Consider the following 20967-nt stretch of genomic DNA (forward strand, 5'->3'; position numbering starts at 1 on the left):
AAATATTACAAGACTATTAAACTTGATGCATAGTTAACACAAATATATAAATAATTTAATTTAATTTTTAATTTAATTTAAATGCAAATAGCGAGAAAAGATTTTTTTCTATTGTAATAATCTATCTTTTTTTATATAACATTTACGTATAAAAATACTATTTATTGTAATAACGAAAAAGGTCTCGGAATTTAATTAAAAACATAATTTAATATTTTTTTTATTTTGAGGAATTTTATGGGCGAAGGCAGCGTACTTTTGTTGGATAATTCTTACTCGAATTATCCAAAGATTCTTAATCATCATTAGCTCTTAATGCGTCGCAGTAATTGCCGCGAGCTTGTACGCGAAATGGTAAATACAGATGCAATTCCGATGCAGTCTAACGATGATTATAACACAATAGCGGTGTTTGTTGCACGCACGGTATCGCGTTGAGTTCAAATATTACCCGTTACCCACCTGTATGTTATATAAGCTTCGCATCGCATCGCAAGCACGTGCTTGTGGAAATTTGTCAAAGCTTCTCCTCGCAACGTGAGCTTCCGCATCGTAACGAGCTTACGAGCTGAGCCGCGGAATTCCGCTGACACGTTCCGTGACAACGATAAATAAAAAGATGATTTCCGGCACAATATGAGCGGTTTGTAACCTGATTACTGTGAGTGTATCGACAGATTTGATATCGGGGCGGAGAAGCAAAAAGAAAATTAATATTTGAAGTAAGATTATTGAAATTCGTAATCGAAGCCTTGTGTTGAGGTCGAACTTTTCACAATACGAATATGTGCATATAAAAAGTACTTTGCAGATACGGATTCACGCTCTTTGAACCAAAGATACTTTTTAAATTTGACAGTTCATATACAGAATGATTGCTGCCGAAATATGATTAAAACATATACGTTCCTCTATAATCTCCATATATTGATCGTGCTGTAAGTCCTGATAAAATCCTAGCTCGTAAGTGCAAGTCTATTCCGATTGAAACCAATAAAAAATTTAAATTTTAAGGTATGTGCAATTGCTGATTAAAGAAGATCAAGTCATTAAAAATTATTTGCAATTGCAGATAAAACACGACCGAAGTTTGAAGAATATCTGCAATCTCAGATGATTGACCTGCGCCAAGTCTCTTTGGAGTTCTATCTGTTTGTATAAGTTGTGATAGATACGTATAAAATTTGATTAAATCAACAAATTCCAAAAATCATCAATTCTATCAGAAGTTATAAGAGATTCCAAGGACAAAAACACATTATTTTCAGATAAAATATATTTTTTTTATCAGTTTCTATCGGTTCTTTGCAACAATGCCACGTACGGAGGGAGTTCGTTATACGAGTAATATTAATATAAATCTTGCAGCATCGATATATACGCGTATTAAGATCATTTTACATTAGTCAAAATTTTGTGTATGTTTGAACAAGATTATTTTAAGACGTATGTTGAATAATATTTCTGCTTTGAATCCCGCAAAAAAAAATGATCAATAGATATAAGTAATTTAATTCAATAAAAATTTTAATAAAAAAATTTTTATGAATCAGAACTGAAAAAAACTGTAATTTACAAAATAACCAATTTAATCAATTTAACCAAAAAAAATTTTAAGGGGTTACACCACTCTAAAAGTCCAAAATAAAGCGTTTTTTGCGATTTTTTTTGGATGGAAAAAAAAGTATAAAAGGATAATAATATTCAATATCCAAATCGCCTGTATAATCAATTGTTAATACATAAAAAAATTACTTTCATAAGTACCTACTTTCAGCAAAACCAAAATAAGTTCCTAATTTCGTCCCCATACTAAATTTCGAAAAAAATGCAATTATAAGTTTTTTAATTTTCAACTTTTTATTTATATTATTTACTAAAAGTCATTACAAAAATGAACATAATTAGTCGATTGTAGTGAATTAATACAAAATTTTATACATATAGAAAATTAAAAACATGCGGGTTTAGCAAAACTCAGAGAAAATAATTTTACTTGAAAAGTTTAATAATCTTATTATTATTTTTTAAGATGAGCATTTAGCCCTCCAAGTAACTATCACAAACACTCATCCAGGAAACGAATTGTAGGAACATGAAGAAGGACGAAATTAAGAAAAACCCTCAAACCAAAATCGCGGCTCCTATATATTATACAATGTGGTCCGTGTAAATGATAAATATTTATTTAACAACATTTATCGATAAAATATTTACCCTATATAAAAGAGTATGGAAGAAAACAGTTTTTCTCACGAGTATTTTCGAATTAACGAAGTGACAGGCGTGATTTCTCTTGATATTGCATACGCAAGCGGGTCAGATCCGTGGAGCCTGTGATAATTACCGTTCTCGCAAACTCGGCTTGCAACGATAATGAAACATAATGAAAAAAATATGATAAAACATTGCACTAACTGATTTGCTCGACGCATTCTAAGCGATTTTAATTTTAAGCTGTCCACGGTATTCTGAATTCAAGTCCGATTGTTTCGATCGACAAAGACGAACGGAAATTCCGTGCGCGCTTGAGCGCTATGCTATTTAGAAATCTACTCGAACATACAAAGGGATGTCATCCCTCTCGGCGGAGGTAGCGGTGCCATGCCCGAGTGCTCTCGTGCCACGTACAGCACGCGTGTCGCGACGCACACGCACGACGAAGCTCGCCCGCTGGTTGTCAACTTTTTGAATAGAGTGGGTCGAATAACACCGACGAACTTTGCAACACGCGATACCGGGTGGCAAGAAAAAAAGGGATATGCATCGAACAAAAACATATCAAAAGGATAACAAAACTAGGTCATTAACTCTGCACCAATAGCGAGTTTTCTCGCGTAGAAAATTAAGAAGCACATTTCCGAATACTAATGTCTTTTATATTTACTGTGATTCTATTAAATTCAGACTTTACCGAATGTATTTGATACTCATCTATCTCGTTTATTCTGTCCTCAACCAAAAAACTTTTGAAAAGTCTAAACGTAAGCGTATAAATCTCATATGTCACAACAACAAAAGTTACACCAAGAAATACCAAGTTAACATCATTTCAATATATTACGGCTAATTTTTAGTGTAAGAATTTAAACCGTTCATGTATATATCCGACTTCATTATAAACTTAATGAAGCTAAAAAAAGGATTTTACTGACCTGCATTTCATTTCGAGATAAAAAATTGTATGCTGAGAAGAGAGCTACAGTGTAACAGGCGTCGACTCGGCGCACTTTGCCGGTTTCTTTATCCGAAGGTTGATTTACATTATATACCGGGTCAAAGAGCGGTCGAGTACTTTAGCATTAGACAAAGAGATAACAAGCTCTTATTGATAAACACAGACGAGTCTCTTTACACTAATTTTCCGGAAGACTATCAGAGGTTTTGACGCGTAAGTTAACTGTAATTACATTTAGTTTTGCTTGCGATTAAAGTGTTAACGTTAGATCCTACATTTTTTTTTAATCTTTCTTATTCCTGATGATAAGAATAAATATGCTAAATATTTTATTATATTCTTTTACATTGCAATTTTGAAGTACATATCCACAAACGCAGTATGTATATAAGTAATTTAATTCAATAAAAATTTTAATGAACCGGAACCGAAAAAAACTGTAATTTACAAAATACCGCGCGGTACTTTTGTTTATAGCTAGAAAACCGAAGTCGAAACCAAAACCTTTATTAAGTATTTTAATGAACCGAAACCGGAACCAAACAGATATTTTCGTCCGGTCCAAGCGAGGGTCCGAGTCCCTGCTTATAAGTACATATCCACAAAAACGCAGTATGCATATAAGTAATTTAATTCAATAAAAATTTCAATAAGAAAATTTTAATAAACCGGAACCGAAAAAAAACTAATTTACAAAATATCGGTATTTTTGTCAGCTAGAAAACCGAAATCGAAACCGAAACCTTTATTAAGTATTTTGATGGACCAAAACCGGAACCGAACCGGCGAGGTTCGCGAACGTCGGCTTAGCCTGGTTTATGACGATAATAAACTAATCGGAACTGATACATGCCGACGATAAAGTTGAGCAGCACATACATGAAAATACAAACGGCCATGATAGTGATCGAGCAATTTATACACGAGATATTTCGCGTTGCGGGCGGCTCGTACGCGCGCGTAAACTCGTTATAGGTCAGGTTCTCCACATCTGGCAGAAATCGATACGTCGCCGGGAGAACGCGAGAAGCTCGCGTAACGAGCGAGTGCTTCAGGATCGAGCGAGGTCTTAATAATTGCGCATCGATCCGCACAATGCGCTGTTGTGCATCGGAAACCTGCCCGACGTCGCGCCTAATTAGACGCAAATAGAAATTACTAACTTCCCAGCGCGATCGTGAGCAACTCGTATATGGACTAGTGCATCAGTGCTCAATATATTTTTCTTTAATTTATATAACGTATATATAAATTACAACATACTTCGTAGTTAATATACAAATATTTAAATTATTTTATAGAACAAGATTGGAACGCTTACAAGTTACACCGAAAGATTGGAGTAGTTGCGACAGATACGTTTGTCGTGCCAATTTAGCGAGTCGGTTTCCTCGCCGCGAAACTCAACTACTTGTCGGTGTATTACACGAGCATACAGCTTGCGACGAGCAGCAAACAAAGTACTGCAGTAGTCCTGACCCACATAGCACTCGAGGCGGCCCTTTAAGGGAAAATGCAAACAACGCGGAGCAGCGGTCTTGGTTTGCTACCGTACAAGTCTCACGGTCTTCACTGATCATAAAATCATAAAAAAGAACTACCACGCGGTACCTCAAGTTCTTCACGATATAGTCTGTATTACAAACTTTTCACGGAAAAAGTTTGAAAGAATCTTCGAAAAGTTACAAGGAAACTTCTTCACGGAAGATTCTTTGCGATTGAACGATACAGAAGTGCACAGAAAAATTAAAACATTATTTATGTACATACATGTACAACCAAATTATATCGGGATAAATATATCGGAACTCTCAATATTGAAGAGCGAAGTCATAACTGTTATGAGATAACTTAAAAACGAGAACAGACGGTATAGTCGCGGAAATATTGGTAGCGACAGGGAAGAGCGGAATTGATGTACTACATAAAATATGCAAGAAGATTTGGAAAAGTGGATGCTGGCCAAAGAAGTGGAAAGAAACTGTGTATATATACCATTGCACAAGAAAAGATGTAAAAAAGATTGCAGCAACTACAGGATGATCGCCCTCATCAATCATGCGAGCAAGGTCATGCTGTACATCCTACAAGACCGTCTCAAGCATTATCTGTTACCGCAAATCTCTCCAGAACAGTCGGGATTCGTTCCCGGTCGCGGAACGAGAGACCAGCTCATCAACAGCACAAACAAATGATAGAGAAATGTTGAGTACAACGTTTTTTTTTATATTAACATGGTGTCTAGGTAGTCTCTAGCAAAATAAAACTTTCGAACGAAAGTTTAACATAACCAAGAAAGTACAAAAGCAAGACCAAATAAAATAGACAAAGCTAACACTAACACTGTGTTACCTTTGCTCTTTGTTGTTAAGTTTAATTATTAAATATTAATTGATTGAAAATGAAGTTTAAATCATATTTTAAAAGATATGTATATTTAATGTACGTAAACTCAAAAATTTTGATTTTAATATATTTTTCTTAAGAAAGAATATTTTATATAAAGAAAAACATCAACGTGACAGAACTCTTTTTCTCATTACATTTCAAACATCACATCTCAGTAAAACCCTATAATTATTTCGAAATAAACAATATTTCAAGCGGATAAGTATCGCTATGAAAAAATTATTTAGTTTATCTTATCTTGAGCTATATAATTTAATAAAAAGTAATCAGGAAAACGAATGTCTACAACTATGCCAAATCCTACACGGAGAGAATTTTCTCTTACCCTGCAAAAAAAATATCTTCTGATAAAGTGAGAAACACTTTAAAGCAGATACTTGGTAGCAAATGTACTATTCAATACCTGACCCTAATGAATAAAATTGAAGAAGCCTTCCTAAACAAATCATTAACTTGTTCGAATCGAGTTTATAATGGAGACATTGGTTCTACACAAATAAGATTACTTTCAAGAACTTCATAACTTCAAATAAGTATACATGTATAGAGCTTAATGGTCATGGACTTATTTTACTACTAATAAAACTAGAGAATAACCCAGAACAGTTTTTACCCTGGTTCTTTTCAAGCCAAACTTGTGAACAAATATTTCGTCAAACAAGATCAATGACGAGCACTTACTCGACAATTTTAAATTTTTCTATACTAGACCTTTTGCGAAAGCTGTCCAGAATTCAGATGATAAACGAAATCGTCACTGACTTAGGTATGCCATTTATATATTACAATATAATTCAATTTTATTACTCTATTATTATTTTATTATTTTTCCTATTACTTTGTGACTCATTTTAGGAGATTCATTTATCTTTCCGAGGGAAAAGTGCTCGTCAAAATTGGGAAATACAGCAGAAAAAAATCGTGAAAAATTAACAACACTTAGTGAAATCAAAGATATTCTTTTCCGCGCTAAAGCTGATGCACTAACTGATTGTCTTGCGTTAGGAATAAATGCTACTACAGAAGAAGCTTTTTATACGATACATATAAAGCCAGACTCTGCTGATTATTTTGATCAGGAAGACAACCGGAGTGAATCTGACAGCGACGAGCATGGTATATCACCAAATGAAAATTCAGGGTATATTTCCGAAACAGACCTCAATGATATTACTGAGTCTAAAACTATTTTTCAAAACATAGATCCTGAAAGATTTTAGTCAAACTCTAATTAATAATAAATTAGTTTTAAAAATAAAACTGAAAACTGGCAAAACTATGACTATAAAAAAATCAACCCTTTGCTGGTTTTTTACCGAAAACAAAAGTTATTTGTCTGGCGACCGGCTACAGAGAGTAAAAGGAATGGGCTCTCAAAAAACCATTCCAAAAACCAAAGAATAAAAAAAGTAAATTGGAAGGCAGCGAACAAGTGGCAGAACACAGTAGCTCTGATTCGGAGGCCCCAAAGAAGCGACAAATAGCCATTGTTGAAGAAAAATACTACGCAGTATACTATGATGATCAGTAGTACATAGGAAGAATAATAAAAATCAGAGAGGCAACGTGTCAGATAAAATTTTTGTACCGAAATTTGGACAGTTTTAACTGGTCCAAACAAGAAGACGTGCAACAGGTCAAAAAATGTTATATTTTTTATGGACCTATTTCGCTTTTAGGCTTAAGTCCATTCAACCTTAAAAGATACGACTTGTATGTGCAATTGAAAAAAAGTACAAAATGTTTAAAAAAGATAAGTAATTAACAAGAACGTAAAGTTTATTTTTATTATTATTTTTAGTGTTCTATTGTTTATAGTTATAATATGCATAAGGCATTACATAATAATGCGCAGTTACATTTAAATGTATAAAATATTTAAAGAAGAATGTTTAAAATTTATTTTGATTATTATTTTTAGTATTCTATTGTTTGAAGTTAGGTATACCTATGCATAAGACATCACATAATAATGTGCAATTACATTAAAATGTATAGATACAGTTCGTAAATAAAATTTTTTACAGTTTTTTGTATAATTGTGTAGAAATACTTCGGGAAAGCTTTGTGATTCTTGCGTGCAGGCATTGGCGTATGATAATGGGCAGTACGCGGCAGTGTTCATAATTGCATGGCATTGCCTTAATTTTAATACAGGATTGACGGCATTGTAGGCATTGACTAAGCATTGTCGGCAATGTACGAAAATGTCGGCAGTGTTTTACAGCAATGCCAAAAATCGGCATTGGTGTACAAAATTTTGGGTTGTGAATTCCCCCCCCCCCCAACATTTGTAGAGCGGAGGTAATTAATTAACGTACATCGTACGTGTCTAAATATATAAAGTATCTGGGCCCAAATTTCGTCTGGCTAGTCACTTTTTCGTACCTGGAGACCGCAAAAAATTATGTAAGAGCTTAAAAATTTGACATTACGTCCGTTAAATATCCCTTTACCGGGAAAACCACCAAGGCAAATCGCCTGTATAATCAATTAATTATTAATACCCCAAAAAATTACTTTCAAAAGTACCTACTTTCGGCAAAACCAAAATAAGTTCCTAATTTCGTCCCCATACTAAATTTTGAAAAAAATGCAATAATTACAATTTTTTTTATTTTCAACTTCATATTATTTACTAAAAGTCATTACAAAAATGAACATAATTAGTCGATTGTAGTGAATTAATACAAAATTTTATACTTATAAAAAATTAAAAGCATGGGTTTAGCAAAAACTCAAAAAAAAATAATTTTGTTTAAAAAAAAATTAATAATCTTATTATAATTATTTAAAATGGACACTTAGCCTTCCAAGTATCACAAATAAATTTCGCTCGTCTAGAGAACGAATTTAGGAACATGAAGGGGAACAAAATTAAGAAAAACCCTCAAACTAACATCGCGGTTCCTAGAATGCAATAGATCAATAAAATAGTAATTGACGTGACTCACCAAAATGAAGTACGACGGAGCTGCACTACCGGATGTTCATCCTTATCCCCTGTAAAAAGAAATTAAATCTATTTGAAAAATCGTGCTACGATTTGAAAAATCAAATCTGCGTTATACAAAATCCGTTTTATAGATATTCAAAAAAAATCAACATATATATGTAATCTTTTTAAAACGAACTAAAAGAAACATGAAAACTATTACGAAGACATTTAATAACAAGAATGTAACTTTTATATAATATCCAATTTCCATTCTCGTTTAATTATTGCCATTTGTCATCGCTTTTTGCACTCATTCGGTCACAAAATGAAAAATTTAACACGCCACGCACCAGAACCGGTCAATTTTTGCGCTTTTTATCATTTCACTCGCCGTGGATTTCCCGAAAAAAGATCGGGAACCGTCTATTAAGCAAACGATCGTCAATCCGTCGCTTACGATTTTTTTGCGACGACTATCACCTGTGCCACGATTATTCTCCGAATTGCTCTTCGCGTCGAGACAAATGGACATTTTTTTAACAGATTATTCGACTTATCGGCTTTGGCGATTTTGGTCCTTCTCAATCGACATAATTTTCGATGCTACGAAGCATTCTTTTTAAAAATCACTGAAGAATTTAAAAGCACATTAAAATTACTGTAAATTTTATTTCTTAGACACTGGGGGTGTAAAAATCACACAGGTGGCACTTTCCGACTTAAATGCGCGATTTTTCGTAGCATTTTGAGTATTTTTAAAATAAATAATAACCTTCTGAGTCTTTCAGAAAGAAAAGAAGGACCAAAAGGGCCAGGAAGATGCAAAGCCACGCGTGTTCATTCACAAGAGAGCATCGAAAAGTTACTTTACACATATGCAAAGCTGCGCACTTACGAATTAAAACGACAATTAAAATCACAAATGACGTTAACACGTCAGCATCAAACGATTGGTCACGCGAGTAACAGGAATGAATTTACTCACCAGCGCCGATGTACCGTCGCCACTCTGTCTCGCCTGCTCGTGCTGCTTGAAGAGGCTCACTCGATGCACACGCACACACACACACACACGCGCAACCACGCGCGACAATTACCGTAAGAATTAAGAATCGCCCGTCACTTTATTCGGCACTCCCGATCGACAAGTAAAATATACGCCTCGACGAACTTCGGAGTTCGGAGGCGCTCCGCTACTGCTCCGCGAAACTTTGCTGCGCGGCGTTCGCGCCGTCCGCCGCCTTCGATTCTCGATCGCGCACACGCGACGCACTTCACGCCGAGCGATGCAGGATCGCATTTTTCGGACAAACGGATACGCGAGCGTTCGTCGAGCAACTCGGCGGTCGACGGTTCACGCGTGGACGACGTGGAACACGTACGGCTTCGCAAAAACGCGAAAAATTCAAAAATTACAGGATTAGACATGGCGGATCGCGTACCCACGGCACTCTGGCAGCCTTCGAACGGCCGAGGCGGTGGGGGGTCGGAGACGAGGCCGCGACGAGGCGACACCACAGTCCGATATCGACGGACGCGGATGGATGGCGATCGTCCACGTCGATTTATCGCGTCGGAGATGGTCACGGGATCGCGATTCGACACTACGGACGCTTGTTTCGCGCACGAAAACGAGGGAGAAAAACCGCGCGTGAAACTACGATGATCCCGCATGACCGTCTGGCGTCGAGTGCTGCGTGCTGCGTGACCGTCGCGAGTCGCGACTGTCGGCGAGGCTCGCGAGTGAGAGAGATGCGCGGAGCTGATTGGCCGATCGAGGCGATTAGAACAAATAGGGCGTCGTGATTGGTCGCGCGGCGTAACGAAACCGTCTTCCCGTTCAAAATTGTCGCGAAGAAGATTCTCGATGTAGCACAAGTAGTAATGCGCCTAAATACGCTACGAATATCGATACTAACGATGTGTCAAGGATGATTACATTTGAGAGAAGCGTGATTATAATAGCATCGATGCCTATTTTCTAATTCTAAATTCATACGATATTAATTTTAATAATTAAAATTCGTTGATTATCGTAAATAGCGTTTTTCTCTCGAATTAATTGGTACGTTATATCGGTCCCGTTTCACTTATTATCGTCGATATTTTCTAAAACGCCAGCGTTGTTGTAAACAAGCCGGTCACGATCGCGGGAGCTGTCGACACGTAAATACGTAACACGTGTTATTCCTTGACGACTCTCTCTAACGAGTTTTTGCCTCGCGCTTCAATTCTCTTTTTTCGTTCGCAATTATTAACGTCTGCGTAAAGTCGAGTGAAATATTATTTCGTGCCTTTCGGCTTTACAATTTCAACAACACAATATAACGTTATTTATCGTTAACGTAAGATGTAACAACGCCTGTTCAGTGGTATAACATAACGATGCGAAAAAGACGTATTATTTTCTATCGCGTGACTCTCTTCACTCCATTCGCGGATGTGGTCGTTTTGAATCGTACGCTTAAATAGAAAATGTCGATAATATAAGTGAAACAGAACCGATACAACGTACAATTAATTAGAGAGAAAAACGCCATTTACTAGTAACTGAATAATTTTTATTATCAATTAATATCGTGTAAACTTGGAATTAGAAAATAGGCATATCGATGCTATTAATCACGCTTCTCTCAAATATAATCAATAATCATCATTAATACATTGTTGGTATCAAATATTTGTAGCGTATCGCTACTTGTGCGACATCGAGTATGTTCTTCGCGACAATTTTGAACGGCAAGACGGTTTCGTTACGCCGCGCCGGCCCGGCCGGCCGACCAATCGCGACGCTCGAATTGTTTTTTGCCTCGATCAGCCGATTAGGTACCTCGCGCCGCGCGCGTCTCTCTCTCTCTCACTCTCACTCTCTCACTCTCACTTGCAACGGTCGCGCAGCGTTCGTCGGTCACGCGAGAGCTCCGTGGTTTTTTCTAGAAAGCGCGCCGCGGCTTTTTTCCCGTTTTCCCGTAACGAGCGTGCGGCTGTGCGGAGTGCCGAATTGCGATCCAGTGACCATCTCCGACGCGATAAATCGACGCGATAAATGAACGAATCCATCCGCGTCCGACGATATCGTCACGTCACCTCGTCTATCCGGCTCGCACCGGCTCGGCCGTTTCGTGTGTCGTACGACCCGTTTTTTAAGCATATATGTTGGCTGCAGGACAGAGAAATTCTCGAGTTTTTAGAAATCAGTACGCCTGACAAAGCTTGTCGTACGACACGTGAAATATCAGCCTAACTCCGTAATTTTTTCCGGAGCAATTTTTTCCTCGCGTTTTTACAAAGCCGTATTATATACGTGTTCTACGCGTGTGACGCGTGAAACGTCGTCAACGTCGACCGCCGAGTTGCTCGACGAACGCTCGCGTATCCGTTTATACGAAAAAAATGCGAATTGCGATTCGGCATCGCTCGGCGTGAAGTGCGTCGCGTGTGCGCGATCGAGAATCGAAGGCGGCCGACGCGCGACGGCGCGAACGCCGCGCAGCAAAGTTTCGCGGAGCGGAGCGGAGCGCCTCCGAACTCCGAAGTTCGTCGAGGCGTATATTTTACTTGTCGATCGGGAGTGCCGAATAAAGTGACGGGCGATTCTTAATTCTTACGGCAATTGTCGCGCGTGGTCGCGCGCGCGTGTGTGTGCGTGTGCATCGGGTGAGCCTCTTCAAGCAGCACGAGCAGGCGAGGACAGAGTGGCGACGGTACATCGGCGCTGGTGAGTAAATTCATTCCTGTTACTCGCGTGACCAATCGTTTGATGCTGACGCGTTAACGTCATTTGTGATTTTAATTGTCGTTTTAATTCGTAAGTGCGCAGCTTTGCATATGTGTAAAGTAACTTTTCGATGCTCCGTGTAATCTCCCTTGTAAACTTGTGAATGAAAGCGCGTGGTTTTGCACCTTCTCTGGCCCTTTTGGTCCTTCTTTCCTTTCTGAACGACTCGGAACTCGCAAGGTTATTATTTATTTTTAAAATACTCAGAGTGCTACGAAAAATCGCACATTTAAGCCGGAAAATCCCTGTGATGTCGAAAAAAAAAATGATATTTATAGTAATTTTAATGTGTTTTTAAATTCTTTAGTGATTTTTAAAAAGAATGCTTTGCAGCATCGAAAATTATATCGATTGAGATATGATCTGTAAAAAAAATATCCATTTGTCTCGACGCGAAAAGCAATTCGGAGAATAATCGTGGCACAGGTGATAGTCGTCGCAAAAAAACATCGTAAGCGACGGATTGACGATCGTTTGCTTAATAGACGGTTCCCGATCTTTTTTCGGGAAATCCACGGCGAGTGAAATGATAAAAAGCGCAAAAATTGACCGGTTCTGGTTCGTGGCGTGTTAAATTTTTCATTTTGTCACCGAATGATTGCAAAAAGCGATGGCAATTGGCAATAATTAAACGAGAATGGAAATTGGATATTATATAAAAGTTATACATTCTTGTTATTAAAAATGTCTTCGTAATAGTTTTCATATTTCTTTTAGTTCGTTTTAAAAAGATTACACATATATGTTGATTTTTTTCTGAATATCTATAAAATGGATTTTGTATAACGCAGAATTTGATTTTTCAAATCGTAGCACGATTTTTCAAATAGATTTAATTTCTTTTTACAGGGGAGATAAGGATGAACATATCCGGTAATGCAGCTCCGTCGTACTTCATTTTGGGGTGAGTCACATCATTTACTAGTTTATTGATCTATTGTATGCTTAATGGTTTAACATTAAATAATTTAATAATTTACAAGCCATAAATTAGAATAGCGAACAAGATATAGAAAATAATAAATCGACTGTATTACACTATTGACAATCAGCTCGTAATGCGTTAACTTACTGCGTTGTGCGAGTTTCAGTCAATTCTGTGGGGTTGGTTGATGCAGTACGTGCCCCAATAAAGCCGGCCGGTTGTTTCGAATCTCGTACAGCTCGCGATTCGCCTATAACTCATGGCCGATGGACTAGTTAGAGTGCATTCGTTCTCGTTTTTCGTAACGTCCGATGCAAAGGCTCTGTTAGAGATCGAACTGGTTTCAAGAGATACTCTCCTTTCGCTCTTTTCCACGTCGTTCATTCTGTCGTTTCTTCTCTCCATTCGCTTCTCCAACTCTTTTTCTCCCCTCTCTTTCTGTGCAAGGAGAGAGGATGGAGGATACAAAAAGACCGGAAAACTACAGGATCAGCGAGGAGGGACGGAAAAGAGGAACGAAATAGAGGGAGAGGTAGAGGAGAGAGAGGTGTGTACGGTGGGTAGAGCGACCAACATCCAGCTCGACGTTCCACGAGATCTCCTCTATCTTCTTTCGATACTTTTTATCCCGCTTTATTCCGTCTGTTTCTTATCATGCCGCCGCTGCTCTTCCCCGCGTCGCGCCTCGCGAGGAATCTCGTCGTATCGACTACCGAGCGACTACTTACATAAGACGGATATAAAGGCGTTCTCGGGATACGAAACTTTATTCAGGATCTTAGGGCGTCAGTAGTCTTGAAGGGACCAAAGGAACAGAGCGGGAATACCACTCTACGATGATCCCGAGGCTGTCGATCGACACGCGAATCAATCGTGTGACACACGTTTCCCGTTTCGGTATCTTTAGAAAGTCGATAAAAGAGATCTTGCTTTTTTTTCTCCCAAAAACACTCCCGACTTTGTCGAAACGTCGAATATTGTTGAGAATCTTGATTTATGCAACATTTTTTCTTCGTCCGCTTAGGAATTACACAAACGGAAAAAAAATTCAAATATATATTCTGGTAAAACTATTTTATTTTTATTTACAAAATTGTTTATCTTTCATAATTTTGATGATATTCGCTCCGAAAGAAAAAACTGATCTTCAAAGAGATGCGTTTTATCTGAAAATGCATATAAGCACGCATAAAAAAACATGTGTTCATTCTTTTGATCAATTAATATTAGCTAATCGCTATAGTACGTATTATTTATATACAAAAAAACGAAAAAATAAAAATATGAAGTGAAAAAAGTCTTTATAATGTACAGTCAATATAGAAGAAACTGCCATTTACGGTCCGAGCTGGATCTTGGAAGCCGAGCTTAATAATGCTTCTGTGTGTATTTATACGCACATTTCCAATTTAGTAAAACTGCACGCCGATCTCTTGTCGGCTATTTAAGTCCAGAAATATGTATAATATATATATGTACCTATAGATCTCGTCACATGCACAATACGAAACATTGAGCCATGTCCGCAATTTTATCATATGCGGATATAACCAGATCGATGCATACGCATAAATGTGTAGTAGTCTGCATTAAACAGGCCATCATAAATATGAGAGTAGTATATTATATGAGTGTATCATTTGATCTATTGATGATTTGCGGGATTCAAAGCAAAAATAATGTTATTCAACATACGTTTTAAAATAATCCTGTTCAAACGTACACAAAATTCTTTCTTGATTTTCGATAAATTGACGAAAAATAGTTTTCAGACATAAATATAATTCTCACGTGATAAAGTGCGAATTCTGTAAATGTAAGTAAAAATGATATCCTCGTCATTTATCTTTTGCTGATCTGCCCATCAATTTTGTAGAAAAGAATTTAATTAATTACCTAAAAAGATTTTTCTTTTTCTTAGATAAAATAATGTGTGTTTTACGCGAATAATAAGATTTTTAAAAATATTAAATATTACAGAAATAACTTTTTAATATTCGTGTAGTTATAATAAATTAAATTATAATTTTGCAAGTGGAAATACGTACAGTTCCTTACTGTACTGTTATATTACATGTACTGTTCATTATTGCATTTGATTTAAAGGGCTAATTAAATCTTTTCAATTGCAATTTCATCGCTTTAGACGTTTCCACCGAATGGATAACTGGATTAATTACGTGCATGTAATTGTGAATTTTCGCGAGGGATACGTTGTATTTAGCAGCAGCTTGTTTAGCACACGGCGTTTCACGTGAATACGAAGAAATGTAATGTAGGCTAGTGGCGAACGCAATCGAGGATACTGGAACGCGAACGTGCGTACTGCATACTAACGCGTGTGCGGTCGCGAGTGACCCTCGTGATGCAAATACACGAGTTGCATTTGTGTACGTCGTCCACGCGGCACATGTGCTAACCAGATGATGCGCTGCGGGATACGAGATAATTGTTATACGAGAGTCTCTGGTATATTAAGCGCATCAATATCATTGATATATCATGGCCATTTGATTCGTAATACAGATTTCGCCGCGAGTTACATACGTTAAATACAGATTAAGATAAAATATAATAAGCCGAGATACACGGAGATAAAAGATCTTGTAAACAAAAGTGCGAAAAAGTGAAGATAGAAGGTACGTATATTCATGTATAAATATAAATGGATACATGTAAATTATATAAAAAGACAATGATCGGTTGCGACTTTAATTTGCCAAGTTAATTTTTGTTATTTGGTTAATTATTAAATATTAATTGATTGAAAATTAAGTTTAAATCATATTTTAAAAGGTATATATATTTAATGTACGTAAACTCAAAAATTTTTATTTTAATATATTTTTCTTGAGAAAAAATATTTAAAAAAAAACATCACGTTGAATCCGTGCTTCTATTGTAATATATTCTGTATATCTTCAAACGCATGTGTATACGTTTGTCTTACGCACAACGATGCATCATTATAATTCCATCGCATAGTCAATTTTGCCGCCGGTTTTTCGCGATATCGGCGCTCTGAAAGCTCCAGGTCGGCATTTTCCGGGTAGCTGGGTCGGTGGTTGAAGGGCCAATTCAAGGGAGGATATTATGTAGCCTTAGGGGGATGCTAGGTGCGGTGACGTCCCGCTGAAGTTTCCGGATGCGGAGAGAACACAGGAAGGTGGCTCGCAGCTCGCTGAGGAACACCAAGGCGAAGAGGTGCGAGGATATTGCATTCTGCTTGGTAACTTCTACGGCGTTCTATCTCTGTTTCTCGCTTTCGAACGCGTTTTTCTCTTTCTCTCTCTCGTACCGTCTATCTCTTATGATCCCTGTGATCTTCCGTCAACATTCTCGTCTACGACCAACTGAGCAAAGGGTCTAACGGATTTACATGCACGTGCTTGGATCTGTGTGGTGGTTGGATAGTGTTTACGCTTGAAATAAGGGAAGTCTCTTTCTTTTCCTCTCTACCGCGCGTTCTAAAGTGCTAATGCAGTCGCTGTCGGATAATTCCTAATGAATGGCAGTAATATAACGATGAGAAGCGCGATTAATGCATCGAGCAAAGATGAGAATGAGTAAATATATGATTATATATATCTCGCAAGGTGAGACTCGGCAAGGTTACGCTTTCAAATTTAGCACTCGGTAGATTAAAACATATTTACCTTATTCTGTATATGTTATAAATGCAAATGAGTAAAACGCTAATTATGCTAGAATGATTTCTCGTCTGATTGTGAATCTATTTTTAGCAAAAACTTTTTGCTTATTTTAAATTTAACCTATAGCATCAGAATGTTTTAATTTCCTGTTTTTCTTGATTCTAAATGCTTCTATTCGGTTTTCTTAAATCATTCAACAATTGATACTGCATTTTATTGTAAAAAATAATTTCATATATCTTCAATTTAATACTTTTAAATTATGGTTAATGACAATTTTCCCGTTGGTCTCTGATACGACCGATATTGTGAGATGTGATTATAAATATTATCCAATGTAAATTTATTTAAGTAAAAAGATGAAATATGTGATAACAACAATTAACATCTTATCAGACCTTATAAGTCTTTTGATCTTTAATTTGCGAACCACATAGGTTAACATAGATCTATATATTTACGTTCTACGTAATAAACCGCGGATTCGTGTTGGTGTCCATGTTTACGGTCGACGTAAGACCCAGGCTTGATTATCTGTCGTTCGCTTATATTAAATGTGTGCAAGACATCGTGAATATGTAGTTTCGTGCTGCAAATAGCACACGGTCTATAGGCAACTTGCTTAAATATCTTCTATACGTTCTTTGCATAATGATTGTTCACATCATACGCTAATTATCCAAATTGCTAATTAATCGAGTTACATTGCAATTAATCGAGTTATATTGTTGCATTTTTTCAAATGCAATACAGTATTCCGAAAATATTGATCAATATTGATGAAAATATCAATATTTTCGGAATACTGTATTGTATTTGATTCATGTATTGGATTCATTAATGAATCAACCCAATAATTATAATTATTAGGTTGATTCATAAATAAATTCCGTTTTACTTAACAAACCGAATTTTTATATTTAAAAAACATTATAACAGTATATATAAGGCCCAGTTTCACAAGTGTTGGTTAACCTTAGATTAACTCACTCTTCATCTCCTTCTAACGTCCACCTTAGAAGAGTGAGTTAATCTAAGATTAAAAGTTAACCGACACTTGTGAAACTGGGCCTAAGTACTGATTCATATAAATGATACACTTTATTAACTACTTGTAGCAGATAAATTAGATTCCGTAGATAATACTGGTTCCTCAGAAGAAGTGATTTATTAATTATGTAAAGCGAAACTTATTTATAAATTAAGCCAATATATTTATTCATTTTCTTAAATTATTTAAAAACTTTTAGTTATTGTGTGTTATTGCTAAGGTAATTTTTTTTTCAAAAATTTTTCTTATTCCCCAAGATCAAAATTTTGATTACGCAACTTAAATTATTCCATCGAACTTGCACTCTGCACAATGTATTAATCAATTTATATCATCTTGTAACTTTTCACGCTTACTTCTCTCCGTTTTACCGCGATGCAAATTTTTAGACTACTATCATTCCAAGTGTAATATCGCGTCGCGTTCTAACGCATTTGCATTTTCAAAACTTCGAGGGCTGCGTACCGATTCCTACCTTGTTCATCATCGTTACTCATTGTCTCGATTGACGTAACAACTCGCAAGGCCAACCCATTTATTTGCAAATCTCGAAAATCAATGACGTCGGCTTTTCTCTCGCGATTTTGTTATTAATGTATCAACCAAATCTATTATATAAATCTATATAAATGATAATTTTGAGTTTTGTGAATACGTTTACATAATCTAAAAATTGGCCGCTATTTTTGTATTATTTTTTTAAGTTATAGATAATGATCATCTGATCATGCATGGAAATACCTATATTCCATGACATTACGAATTTTCGATCATATGCGCAGTGGCTCATAATATCCGTAAATCCTTTTGTAATAAAATAAAATAGTTTCAAAAATTCTATAGAATAATGTTCTCAGGTTTTTTAAAAATGTTATAATTTTCAATATATCCACTCACTTTCTTCTTTTTGTAATACAGAAATTTTTTCGACAAAATGATAACATATTTTATACCGAATGCACAACCATCTTTAATAAAGTCATTCCGAAATACAAATCGGAGATAGAATCCAAAAACAGGATCGGATTCGACTTAAAATAGAGATAAAGGAAAAATACCGCCAATGTTTTCCCATAGATATTTTGATAGGTATTGGTAGCATGTTATTTCATCGTGACATTTGTCGAGTCGAACAGTACTCTTACCCATAAAAAAATTTTTAATAAGGAACTAAAAAATTTTTTCATAGCGATACTTATCCGCTTGAAATATTATTTATTTCGAAATAATAGAGGGTTCTACTGAGATGTGATGTTTGAAATGTAATGAGAAAAAGAGTTCTATCTTCAAAAATGTACGAAAAAATATTTTCAAATTTCGCGTAGAAAGATGTTCCTATGGGCTAGCCCTTGACACAAATATCGTTCTTGTTTGGAAGACATTGCATGAAACGCCACGAACGTATAGCGATATACATTCAGCTTGCATGGCACTTGCATTTCGAATGGACGGGCCGTAAACATGCGAAGGGCAAAAGCTCGCGCAAGGTACATGAAGCAAAGATTTAAACAACTAGCATGAGCGAGTCGAGATACCAGAACTCATGCATACCCCGACGAGGGCAAGCTTGCCATGGACATTGCTGCATTTGAAGGTGCACGAAGGAGATCTTCCGACTCATCGTGTAAGAAATAAGGGTGACCGTGGTGGACCGCGAGGATGAGAGGGCGAAAGTCCGAGAGAAGAAAGGAGAGAGCCGTACGATTTATGATTCGATCCAACTGGGAACCGAGCATAAGGTATGCGGTTCATAGCACGCTTTAACGCGCAAGAAAGGCGCAATAAATTGTTCAACGCGTGCAAGTACGTCTCGGGGAGCCGGGGGTAAATGCGAGACTCACGCCCTTAACAAGATTCGGTCGTCCGGTGCTCGTTCTTTTTCTGCAACGTTGACCTTCAAAGACCTTCAAAAGATTTTAATCGACTCTACTGGCAATTATAATTGTCAAGACAATACGACCATGATTTGGTTTGATTTATCGTCAAAACACTCTTTTTTAACCAAAGATTTGGTCCTAAATTGATGGAATCTTTGATACTTACACATAAGCATCTAATTTAAATAATTAAATTTATTGCGAAAAACATTACATACCTCAGCGGTCCATGGCTGACATGAGTTAAATTAGATGCTTATGTGTAAGTATCCAATAAAGATTACATCAATTTATAAGGACCAATTCAATCTTTTCTCACGCCTTTGTTCATTCGATTCTTGCCACGAAAGCAAAATGGAATAAGAAACGAACAATGTTAAATTCAATCAAAGACTTTTGTTAACAAATATTAGGCCACGCGGAGAAAGGTTATCGACATAATTAAAAGATATCTTGTAACAAAGTGGTGTTTTTACGCGGTATTTTACTTTATAATTTAGTTTATAATTTACTTTATAATTTACTTTATAATTTAGCAGTATCTTAATTAAACATTCATTATAGTTATTGTGTCGTGTATTGAGACTCGAGTCCATCACGGGATGCGAGAGTGACGGGATGCGAATTCTAGTTTGGATGAAGAGAAATCGAATGTATAAGAAATATAGTCTTTTGTGTCGTCGATCGAGCGAACAGACGTCGCGATGAAATAACGTGCCACCGATATCAAAATATCGGCTATCGATGGCGAAATATCGGCGGTGCTTTTCGCGTATCCTTATTTCAAGTCAGATTCTGCGAATTATCCTTCTGCACCCTACATTCCGCCGGGAGTGAAATATCACTCCCTCCGGGAGAATTTGATATACTGAACTGAGACACGCGCGCAAACCCCATTACGTCACGTTTACGGCGACCACAACGCAAAAACTTGATAATTACATTACACATCACAGCCCTCTTTTATGATAACTACATACATTACTAAGAGGCATATATAATTACAGTTTATTCCACCGACGATGCTCTGCACGTGTATACTCAACCTTATTAGCGATGCATTTTTTATGCACAACTTACATAAACATAGGTAGCTTGATGTAAAATGCGATACAAAATTGCTTTTGATCTTTATATATAAACTGCTTATACATATAA

At 36.6% G+C, this 20967-nt stretch overlaps 1 protein-coding gene and 1 long non-coding RNA gene across 12 annotated transcripts in view; one reads left to right on the plus strand and one right to left on the minus strand.

Moving 5' to 3' along the window:
- The window catches only part of LOC143908099 (uncharacterized), a 215267-nt gene that overhangs the window by 177280 nt on the left and 17020 nt on the right, over positions 1-20967 (minus strand). The gene's annotated exons all lie outside the window — the stretch shown is intronic.
- The window catches only part of LOC143908122 (uncharacterized), a 102524-nt gene continuing 91615 nt past the window's right edge, over positions 10059-20967 (plus strand). For 4 of the 9 annotated variants that reach the window (XR_013260041.1, XR_013260033.1, XR_013260039.1 and 1 more), the window contains exons 1-2: positions 10904-12243; positions 13153-13207. This is a non-coding gene — a long non-coding RNA (uncharacterized LOC143908122). Of the gene's footprint in view, positions 10269-10872; positions 12244-13152; positions 13208-20967 lie in introns of those variants that run through there. The other 5 variants (XR_013260034.1, XR_013260032.1, XR_013260038.1 and 2 more) reach the window with 5 other exon arrangements.

Source organism: Temnothorax americanus, unplaced genomic scaffold (genome assembly GCF_048541705.1).
Source record: "Temnothorax americanus isolate GAGA-0224 unplaced genomic scaffold, ASM4854170v1 Scaffold9, whole genome shotgun sequence".
NCBI lineage: Eukaryota > Metazoa > Arthropoda > Insecta > Hymenoptera > Formicidae > Temnothorax > Temnothorax americanus.